Raw genomic sequence first — 11,979 nt, 5'->3', positions numbered from 1 at the left:
AGAGAGAGAGAGAGACAGAGAGAGACAGAGAGAGAGAGAGAGAGAGACAGAGAGAGAGAGAGAGAGAGAGAGAGAGAGAGAGAGAGAGAGAGAGAGAGAGAGAGAGAGAGAGAGAAATCCTTCTCAGTTTCAAAGGGCTAGTTTTTAGTTTGAAAGAGCAAGTGCTCACACTTGACCCCTTTGAATTGTCTGATGTGGAGTAAAGAAGAAATAGACAAATAAAAATCAATATAGCTTTGCTGGTTTCTATAAGTCATAGGATGCCAATCCCAAATGTACACTTCTATTGTTTGTAAATATCATGTTTTTAAATGAAAGTATAAATTTTTTTGTGTACCTCTAATGAAAGTGTGGGAAGTAGGGTTGAGTGGGACATGTGCAAAGTGATCTTGCCTGCTTCTGGTTACCACAAATGTGTGACTCATTGATAAAGGAACTGGTCACTTGGGACATGATGAATTTCCTGGGACCTATTTATGGACAACTATGGCCATAGGGGTTTGATTCTTTGAGATGATGAAATAATACCTTTATTGTCCACTGAACAGGGATAATTAGTAGCTCATTAGATTTTTAAAAAGAGAGTGACCCAACCCAAAGGCTCTCTTCCATTCCTGGTCCTTGATTCTGTCAGAATTTTCAACCGCTGCTTCTTGGGATAGAAGGAAGCACATTTCATGCCATCCCCCAGTTTGCATGTGGTTGTGAGCAAAGGGCAACTAAAATCCACGTCCTGCCTAAGCAGGCCTGATCTTGGGTTGTGGCTGCCTTTTTTGTGCTTTCATCATCTTATGTGAATAAGCATAAGTTCTGAGGTAGAAACTTCTAGGTTTGAAGGTCACTTTGAATCTTTGATAGGGTTCATAAATCTTAAGTTCATCAGATGGAGATGATTGGTGGAAAAGAAGTTCTCACATTGGAGAGGATATTACTGACAGGGTGGTATCAATCCCTGGGATGACTTGCCAGAAGACATTGACCTAAAGAAAACAGTAGAAGGGTCAGAAAGAATATAAAATGCTTAATCAACAGTCTTACAAATTTTTTCATCATTAGCTGGTTTTAAGTATCAACCTTCTGGAAAAGTATTATACTAATAATTACTTCCCCTTGTTCAGTTGTTTCTATCAAATGTGTATTTGTGGCATTTTGTGTTTTGTCTTTTGTGTATAGGAAATATGAATCTGTCCCATAATTGATTCATGTTATGCATTGAGTACTTTTCTACTCCTCCCATTTTGGAGATGTCCCAAACTTAAGCTTTAGTGATTGTCCCTGGGTCACTCTGATGTAGATTTAACAAACCTAAGACTGAGAAAAGAGAATATAACTTCTTCCATTTGAGGTCAATTTTTGCTAAGACTGAACCCAGTCCTAACTGCATGTTTGGGTCCAAAAAATGGGGTCCTGAGTGGAGAATAAGCAGGAAATGGTCCCAGTTCCTTGCCCCTGTCCTAGAAGTGGCTTTTGTTGCAAGACACCTTAATAAAGTTATCTGGTAAAAGGATTTGGGGTTTTTTTTTAACATTCCTGGAGATATATTTTTCACTCCAAGAAAACTCTTTCCTAATCAATACATGAATTTGTAAAACAGCTGTAGATCAAAGGATCTATGATTTTGTAGCAGAGCCTAGATTCTCTAGCTGCACAGATCACAGTAAGGCTTGACAGAGAATCTTTGAGAGGTAGTCAAAAGAGTCATCCCCTTCCAGTTGACCAGTTACTGACAAGCTTCTCCAGACTAAGCTAGGCTGGTCTTCTGACAATACTACTCTTTCCAGTTGGGTAGGACCTATGAGAACTTGCATTTTGTTGGCATAGCAGTTGAGGACCCAGGGTTACCTCTATGCCTCCCTAAGACATTAGAGGGAATCAAAAATTCATATATTTAGAGCTAGACGGGACCTTAGAGATGAGAGGCCACACCCCTCATTTAAAAATATATGCTTGAAAAGAAAGATGGACTAGTTATGTAACACAGAAAAGGGATTGCTATTAGATGATCCATGTGCCCTAATGATACTCTTGAGATGTAGGGAGAAAGTAAAGAAGGTCCACAGCATACTGATTTTATATACCTCCATGAGGCAAACTTATGGGAGAAAGGCATGGAGAGATGGGTCTCATAGTCTGTGTTGCTAGAAGAACATGAGATTCCCATTGCATTGGAGTACTTAAGGATACTTACACTATCTTCCTCACAGGGTTGCTGTGAAGAAAATGTTTTTATAAAACTTATCACACTATAATGGTAGTAAGCTTTTTTTTTTTAAACTATACCACACTCTCTTCTCAACTCTTAGGGAATTTGATCCTTTGCTACTCCCATAAACATATCTATGAACACATCAAGAGCATGAATGATCATATTTGGACATCTTTTGACATTAAATATTTAAAAATCTCTTTCCACTCTCTACTACCTAGTCTTTTTTCCCTCCATAAGCAACTTGTAGGTAGGGGCCATGATTTACTTTCTCTCTCTGGGTACTTACTACTCTTTGACTTCTTAAAGTAATGGTGGGAAAGATGAGTTAGTCTATCAGAGCGTGTCCTGTTTCAGACTACAGTACTAGGTTTTTCTCTGTTCTCTGTGGGAACTGTGGTATTCCATTGCCTTGCAAGTCTGCTGTGTGTTCCAAAGCACTGTATTCTTTCCCTCCTTCTCGTTTTCCATTCCACAGTTAGCTAATACAGAACAATTCCTCAAAGCTGTCTTTCCTCCCTAGGGTTTCCCATGAGCACTTTGCAACACACAGCAAAATGATGATTTTCTTTTAACTGAGATCCAGAATAACCCCCCCCCCCCCAAATGCATTCTATACTATTCCTTTTATGACTACAGAAAAGAGTGAGACACTGGGGCTGACTAAGGTTACTCACCTCCTTCCCTCAGGCCTTGTTACTTGAGAGAAATCTTTTTCAGATTCCTTTCACTCCCTCCGAAATGGAGGCAATGCTTTATGAATAGTCATATAATACTTTCAAAGGTCTTTTGCTACTGTGTGTATCTAAAGTCCTTGAGAAACAATACCCTTCTCTCCAGTACTGGGGAGAATTTTGTCCCCCTGAGATTAGTCTTAGAGGGAAATGAAATAAACAGGTTACTCTGGAGAGTAAAATGTGATTGATTAACCCTGAGAATTTGGTGTGTTGGAGTCTCTCTCCTCTGGCTGGTTTCTAGTATCTTCTGTAGAACAATGGAGTTCAAATTGGACTATACAAAAGCCCTCTGGCTCCTAACTCTAATGCAACATATGGTACCATGAGCTCAGCACAGAGATATGTTTTTATTTCCTTAATCCTCCCAGTAGGACCGAATTCCAAGGGCTGAATTGCAAAAAAAAAAAAAAGGAGGAGGAAAGAAAGTAGAGAAATACAAGCAGGCAATAAAAGTGAAAGCAGGCTTTCCAGTGGGATGGGAAAGATGGTAGTGAGATATTATTTAGTATGAACCATGAAAAATGTGTATTACTCACAGAATCCTTGAAAAAAAAAATACTGAGGATCTCTGTCTAACTTACAACTCAGTACCAATTTGCCCAGTCTTAGTAATAGACAAAGGAAATCTACTGATCTCCTAAGTCTCTAAGGAGACTATATGTAGAAGTTAGACATATCTTACAGATGCCCATAAAAACTTTAGTTTGGCTATGGAATCACAAATAGGTCAGAGAGTTTAGGGAAAGGAATTTTAAAGATTACCTAATCTGATGCGCTCTTTTTGCATGGGTGCAGAAACTGAGACTCAGAGAAAGGTAAAGTGATTCACCCAAGGTCACACTGGTAGTAAACTAGCAGATAAATTAGATTTTTACGGAAAGACTTTAATTCTTTGTTTATATTATTTTCTGTAGTAGCATATCAATTTCTGCAACCAGGTTGTATCTGTCCCAAAAACTTGTGCCTTAAAATTACTATTTGTCCATGTTGCCTATAAAATTATGTGTCTTATAAGGAAGGATTCTTAACGATTTTATGCCATGAGCCCCTTTGGCAATCTTTTATCAGTATGATGTTTTTAAATGCACAAAATAAAACACACAAAACTACAAAGAAAAACAATAATATTGTAATTCAATTACATATATACATGTATATATGCATACATATGTATGTGTTTGCACATATGTATATAGATATTTAAGTTCACAGACTCCATATTAAGAAACCTTTGCTCACAGTGGCAACAGTGATACTTTTTAGCTGATTGGGAGTTGAATACCCCCCAAAGCACTGAACCTTTTATTTCTCCATGCCACTGCCCTAGCAGGGTCCATCAGGGATTCAAAGGTCAAGAACTTTAGATACACACAGTAGCAAAAGGTCTCTGAATGTATTATAGAACTATATAATTGATGGATTGATAGACCATCAATCCAAACCTTTTAATCTGGTGTTAATTATGTTCATATACATGCATGAATCTTGCACAGAGGATTTATCTAACATATGGGAAGATTGCTCTAGGCCTTTTAGTCATTTCTGTATACCAGTGCAGCTATCAACCTGTCCATCTGTTATTTCTTGCTCTGGCAATTTAACTGGTTGACCTGATTATGCAATTCCTTGAAGGTATCATTTATCATACTTTTTCTTGTTCCCCAGCCCTCACCTTCCTTCCCCTTTCCATTGGAATCTTGGACTCTGCCTTTGGGACGGTGGGCTCTCATAGGTGAAATGATGCCTTGTATTGCCTCACACCAGGAGCCTACATAATTTTGTTTTATCCATATTATGTCACAGTTTGCATTCTTCCCCCCTTTCAGTTTCACTATATGTTTTCTCTTCTCTACATTAGAACATAAGCCTCCTGATGGCAGAGACTACCTTGTATGCTTCCATTTGTATCCTTAGCAAACAGTAAGAACTTAATTCTCATTCTCTCTCTCTGTTTTTCTCTCTGTCTCTTGTCTTTCTGTCTCTCTTTCTCTCTCTCTGTCTCTGTCTCTCTCTTTCTCTCTCTCTCACATTCTCCACATCTTTCAGGAAATTGTGAGACAATCGATAAGTTAAAAATATTTGTTAAGAATTTATTGTGTGCCAGGCATTGTGCTAGGTGCTGAAATGGAAAAGGTGTGATCTATTGTAGAATATTGTTTGTGAAAACCTGCCTACTCCCTACCAATCCCTTCACTGCAGATGCTATTGACGAATGCATAAATGGACTGCATAAAGGTTTTGTTTTGAGGGGAAAGGAGTAATTTAGGTAAAAAGTGGTTAATGTTCTCTCAGTCATTTTTCTTTGTATTAATAAGGTCTGAGTTTTTTCCATGTCATTGACATGTTTCTTTTATAGGTTTCTAAGTGTACTTAGAATACTGGCCCTGGAATCAAGAATACCTGAGATCAAATATTGCTTCAGATATTTACTTTAGCTTTATGACTCTAGCAGATCATTTAACCCCTTTCAGCCTCAGTTTCCTTATTAGTAAATGGGGATAATAATAGCACTTAATTCATAGGGTTTTGTGAAAATCAAATAAGATAACATATGTAAAGTGCTTTACAGCCCTAAAGAGCTATATAAATGCTACCTGTTCTCCTTCAGATGTCTTGTGAATCAATCCATCAATAACCTCAGAACTGTGTTACCTCTAGTACTGATCTCTATCAATTTTTGAACACATTCACCTGCCTTTTCTAGTCTTTGTTCTACCTCTTCTATAAGTACATCTGAGATTATGATGTGGGAGTTCAAGCATGGCAGCTTTACAGTCTTTGAAAGTGAAAGTTTATCACAAAAAATCTTTTCAGATCTTTTCTATTTTTCTTGTTTGCTATCTACCTTTCATTTCCATTATTAAAATTCCTCAGGATGACTTTGTTTAGTTGACTCCCTTTCCAAGCTTTCTTTAACCTGGTTTAACCCTCTTCTGATTCTTTCCACCTTAAGTGGCAACACCACTCATAATTATTCATCATTCCTCTTTGTAAGAATTTATAAACGAGTTTATATTCTAAACCTGTGTTATCTTTTGCCACCATTTCTCTCTACTTGGCAAGGAAGTCAAGTGTTTTCTAAGAAAAAGAAGTTTTTTAGACTCTTCTGGTTTTTTGTTATGGCAATCAATTCACATAAGTGAAACCTATAGGAAATTCTCCCCCTCCCTTTTTTTTTTTCTCTTTTTGGAGGCAGAGTTAGGTGATTTACCTAGAGTCACACAGCTAGTAATTTTCTAAAGTTAGATTTGAATTCAGGTCCTCCTGATGTCAGAGCTGGTCACTCTATCCATTGTGCCACCTAGCTGCCCTAGAAAATTCTTATGATTTTGTCACATCAGTGTCATTCATGCTGTCTATTACCTACTTTTCCTTATCAATTATTTATTTTTAAAGTTCTGAATTGAGTTGTTTCAACTGGATTCCATATATTTTTCTTACCATTATCCTTTCTTGGAATAATCACTGGAAGAATGTTGGAGTTAAAAATGAGAGAAATTATTATGACTAACCAATGATTTAGGGAAAGCCAGATTTCACCCCCTTTTTCTAAAGTCCTCATTTTAAGTCTCAGCCTCTGAAGCACAAGACTGATGATAGCAGATAAGACTAATGGTCTCCTCTATCTAGGTATTGCTACCCTACCCAGCCTTACAAGGAATTAATCTAAAGTGAAATTCCTGACCTATTGTGTTCTGCTCAGACTTAGGTGGGGATATAGATCCTGGGGGTAATTTGGAAGTAAGTGACAGGTTCAAAGTTATATCCCCTATCCCCTTATTAAAATAGATTCACCTCTCATTATAATATACATTCTTTCTCATTAATTGTTAACCAATCAAAGTTGATTGCTAACGTCAGGAACACCTCCTTTTCCAAGAGCATATAAACTGTGAGCCCACTGCCATAATTGGTCTTTGGCATTCAAGGGTGTCACTGATCCATTTCAGCATTAATAGGCCAGCATTTTTTTTTTTTTTACAAAGGCAAACACTCCTTTTATTACAGACATAGGGACGGGACAAAGACTGGGGAACCGAACTGGACCAGACTGCGTGCAGGCAGAACCGCGGGGGGCCTCACACGTAGATGCTGACCCAGAGCAGCAGGAAGAGGACCCCGAAGCCCATGAAGAGCGAGGCCATGAGCGAGATGAGCAGCTCTTTGTAGATGTCGCGCGTGTACTTGGTGGACATCACCTCATAGACGAAGAACTAGGCGGTGAAGAACATGCCGATGGCCAGCAGCACCACGGTGAGATGTGGGAACATGGCTGGGTTCACCGGGCTCGTGTACCTGCTCATGGCCTCCAGCTCCATCCTGCAGGCAACCGCGTTCTTCGTCGGAATCCAAGACCCTAGGCCAGCATTATTAATACAATTATTAATTACCCAGAAACGTCTCTTGAAATTTTTAAACATCACAAAAAATGCTTTTGTGCCTTTTTAGGAGTAACTTGGTATCATTGAAAGTGATTTCTATTTTGTTAATACAACTCAATATGCTGTCTTCCTCCTACACGGTTTGGGGTCTAGTTCATTGCCTATCTACAATGCCTATTCCAGATATATGTACTAATACATTAATTCAGTGAACTGCCCATCTAGATGCTTACAAAATTCTATTTTTTTTAAAAAAAGACGTTCTTGATCAGTTTTATTTTTCCTGTGTATATTGTGAGGCCAATTTGTTTTGAATGGTTATGAGTTTCATTGAGGAGGTCCTGTAGTCTCCCATATACTTTGGAAAATTAAGAAAAAAACTTAACATTTGTATCTGTGGTTCTCACATGATGCATAATACATTGTGGGAGACTTTCAACCTTTCTGGTGCATTGTTCCCACCTGGATATTAATGGATTATATAATGATAATACCCATTGCTTTGTCTCTTCCTCTCAATTGAAACAATCAGTTTACAAGATCAAGGAATAAAAAGATATACTTATAGATCAGAGAAGACAAATAGAACTCATAACAGAATTCTTGGAAGCTATTCATGCCCAACAATTAGCAACCCTACTCCACAGACTTGTATAACATTAGTCACTTGGAATAGACAAACATGTTAAACACACATACAGCCCACAAAACTCCTGACCAATGCCTGAACCAGATTTAAATGTAATTGCTAAATAATTGACAACATAAATAAAAACACAATAACACAGCTAATATTTCCAAGTCAACATGTGACCTGAAGCAATCTTCATATATGGTTTGGTGGCCCCCACTTCTACTTGTTTGACAGCACTGACTTAGAGTCCCATTGAGGTATGATTTCCAGGTGGTATTGTGTGGTACCCTAACATAGTTCCCTGAAATTGTCAACAGGCAGCATTGTAATGCCAAGCAAAGGCAACTTCCCAAGGTTCAAAATACCAGCATAGGTGCTCTCCAATTTATTTAGTGACAAATTAAGAACAGAGAATCAACATATAGCATAATTCAAAATACAGCATTTACCAAGTGTGATTTAATCAAGTACTACCCCACCCCTGGACATTACATTCATTCAATCAATCACAAAGTCTCTCTTCTAAATACTACTCCACCCCTAGGCTGTACCTTCATTTAGTCCATCACAAAGCCCCTCTTCTCAAATGGAGATTAGTTTCCAATCATAAGTAAAGTACATTTATTTGTTCAATTACAGAGCACAAAAAGGTCAAAAGTTCCCCACCCTTGGATCACAATTGAATCTACCCCAGAGTTACAACAAGCTTAAGCACAGCATTTAATACTCAAATGGAGGTCTTTTCTTCATCTTGACACAAGGCAAGTTCTCAGCAATCTTTGTTCCTGGGGAGACAAAGCTTAGCAAGGCCACAAGATACGTTGCCAGTGTCTTCATTAATTCTTTCTCTGTCTGCAGAACAGTCCAAGGACCCCTGAAAACATTAGCAAAGCCCTCTTCCAGGATTTCTGTAAACATACAACAAGAAAATCCTTCTTCAGGGCTTCTGAACCAACAGCAAGGTTCCAAGACCTCTGCAACAACAGCACTGTCCTTCACCAGTGGACAGAATTCACTCTCTGTCTGCAGAACAGTCAGGAGCTCTTAACCAACAGCAAGGTTCCAAGACTTTGCAACAAAAGGACTGTCTTTCACCAGTGGACAAATCTGGCAAAACAACATCAAAACAGACAGACAAAGTACCAGCATAACAGCCATGTCTCCTCAGTCCTTGGTAGCTCTGGGTGGCAGCTCTCAAAAGTCCTGGGCAATTCAAAGTGGCCCTCAGCAATCCTCTCTGTCTCTCTCTGCCTCCAAGATGCTGCTTCCAAAGAGTTCTTCTGCCTCTCTCTTTTCTTGTGTCTCTCTAAATTTATGTCACCAGCTCCTCCCAGTTCAGCCCTCTCTTTTCACGTCAACAAGTCCATCCCACAAATGGGATTCACAAGCTCTGGGTTTTAACACAATCAAACAAAAAACCAAGCCAATACAGGGGGATCTTTAAATTTCATTATCTCCACTGCAACCCTCATATCTCTGAGAAACTGATGCTACTTCCTCTTGTAGGCCTCTTTGTCTGGCTCTACCTTCAGCTCTCCACAGTTCCCAGTATGCAGGGAAGACCAATGGAGTTTTCTGGGCCTCTTCACATTTCTCTGTAGTTCTCCATAGCTCACAGCAGGTGGTATTAATAGCCCCTTTCCAGAAGAAAAGCTTCTCTGCTTCTGTGAGCCCATTTTCATATACAGAGGGGAATATTTCAGCTTCCCTGTACTGGTGGGGTTCTCTCTTCATATGGACATGTTCATCTGAAACCTCTCCTTTTTGCTCCAGTTCCTACAGATCTTTGGTTTCCCACATAAATTAACTCAGAGATCTGGAACAGACCCCACTGCCTCAGTTATGAGCTGTTCTCCACTTTCAAAACAAAGTTGGGGCAGAATTGACTTCAGAGTCTAATGTCCTCTTTTGCCCAGATCCCAGATGTTGTGTTCTTTGACAGCATCAGCATTTCCCATAAACCGAAAAGCTTAGCAAAACATTTCATTTTCTCCAAAATTCTCTCTTAAACCCTACAAGTCCTTCTGGGGCAACCAAGTAGTATTACTCAAACTACCTGGGGCTGTTTACCACTACCTCTAGCAAGAGCAAAGCACACATAGAGTTAGGTTTCAGGATCCTGAAAAGAAGAAAAATAAAATGAATCTTTCCTACACTGGTCTCTCTTTTCTTTCCCCATTCATTCTACTTTTCTAAATCCCTTTCATCTCTCTTATCTCTATTCTCTCTTGCTTTTCTTTTAAGTTTCTTGGTAGTTTCCAGGGATATTGTTTAGACCCATTGGAAGATCTTGAGAGCAAAAGAAATTATCAACTCTTGGTCTAAACTCCTACACCTGGGTTCTTGTGAACTGGTGCTCTCCTCTCATGAGAGTTTCTGACTTCCAAACTTCTTCAGAACTATAGAACATAAAGGCTAATGGTCTGCCTAGGACTATTTCAGTGAAACCCATCTTAGCTTCTGGACTTACTTTCACTGCCCAGGCTGATGCTTCTTTGTCTCAATTAACCTCATAGTGAAGGGCAAAGCCAAAACACATGATCACAGAGCTGGTAAAATTTGAAACTATAATGAAATACTATTGTGGTCAGCACTATTCAAAAGACCGAAGAGAATGAGTGGCAAAGAGTAATGAGCACTTTCTCATTCAGGGATTCAGGTTGTAATCCCAGATGTGCCATGGACTGACCCTTAGGTCAAATCACTTGACCTCTCAGGAACTCAGGTTTCTTTCATCTGTAAAATGAGGCAGTTTGACTAGATCAAGGGTAACCTGTGGTCCACAGAAGGGGACCATGGTTATATTTCAAGGGGTCTATGAACTTGAGCTAGAAAAAAAATACATTTTTATTTTAATAGAATTGGTTTCCTTTGTAAGCCTACGGATTTCATTTTGTGCATTTAATGATTCTCAGAAGGAATACATAGGCTGCACCAGACTCTCAGAGGGATCCATGACACAAAAAAGATTAAATCCTCTTATATTAGATGAGTTCTAGGTCATTTCTAGATCTAACATTCTGTAGAAATATGGTCTGCAAATGCATGTGAAGTAGAAAGGTTGTGAAGAGTGAAGTTTTCCATATAAGAATACTGCCTTAATTTTGCCCTGGAAGTTTACCTTTTATCAATGTCTTAGATAAAGACATAGAAGGAATACTTAAAAAAATTTGCAAAGCTGGGAAAGATAAAAAACAAACAAACATGATACTTTTTCTGAAGGGTGTATATGAGTTAAAATTCTCTTTCAAGTAATTGCCACTGACTTCATTTACCTGGTCTAGAGAGTGATGAGTTAGGTGTGGGGCAGATACTATTTCAATGGGAATAGAAGTAAGGATGGTGGAGCAGATCAAGATATGAAGAGTCTGTCCACCCAGGTAATTTCTGGAATTCTCCACCAAAGAAATCAGCAATCACTGTCTAAATGTCCAAGGGGGCAGTGTGGACAAATGTTGGTTTTGTTATATAGAATAACAAATGTTTGCCTTTTTTCTAGTGATTTATAAGTAATGAATCTTAAATGCTCCACATGCAATGAGCTTTTCACATTCCACTTAGATGGTAGAGTTAGGATTCAAAAAGGTATCAGCATGAATGTTGGACTGAATCTAATATAGGGTATAAGGTGAGATGGGGGCATGTGTGTGGGCATGTGATGCCCATGTAGGTTATATGTGTCCACATGGGTCTCACTAGATGTGGCTCAAAGGGAGGCATCAATAGATACCTGTAGAGTCTCCTCTCATTTCTCTTTTCCAGGGGAGACTTTGATTCTTGCCAGGAGGAGAAGTAGGAGTTTGGTGCCCCAAGGCTAGCTATTCTGCTCTCCTCACAGAAAGGGTAGTGCTCTAGGATGATATCTACCCCCATAAAAATTGTTAGTCTAAGGGAAATGAGTTTAAGTTGAACTTCTAATCACTATTCCTTAATGGGGAAGGAGTCCTCTAAGCTGTATGTAGCCAAGTCTTAACTCCCTTCCCACCAAATGCCATTTATACAAAGACCTCATGTAGTGAA

The 11,979-nt window shown here is 38.9% G+C and overlaps 1 protein-coding gene and 1 pseudogene across 4 annotated transcripts in view; both read right to left on the bottom strand.

Moving 5' to 3' along the window:
• Positions 1-11,979, bottom strand: part of TYW5 (tRNA-yW synthesizing protein 5) — a 299,749-nt gene that overhangs the window by 269,550 nt on the left and 18,220 nt on the right. The window lies entirely within an intron of this gene.
• LOC138147709 (transmembrane protein 258 pseudogene) lies at positions 6,910-7,326 on the bottom strand (annotated as a pseudogene).

Source organism: Petaurus breviceps, unplaced genomic scaffold, assembly GCF_028583685.1.
Source record: "Petaurus breviceps papuanus isolate PSGF00001 unplaced genomic scaffold, PetGlider_PUasm1.0 90804, whole genome shotgun sequence".
In the NCBI taxonomy this organism is placed as follows: Eukaryota; Metazoa; Chordata; class Mammalia; order Diprotodontia; family Petauridae; genus Petaurus; species Petaurus breviceps.
The sequence above is the reverse complement of the archived record's forward strand: the minus strand, read 5'-3'. Positions and strand labels throughout refer to the sequence as shown.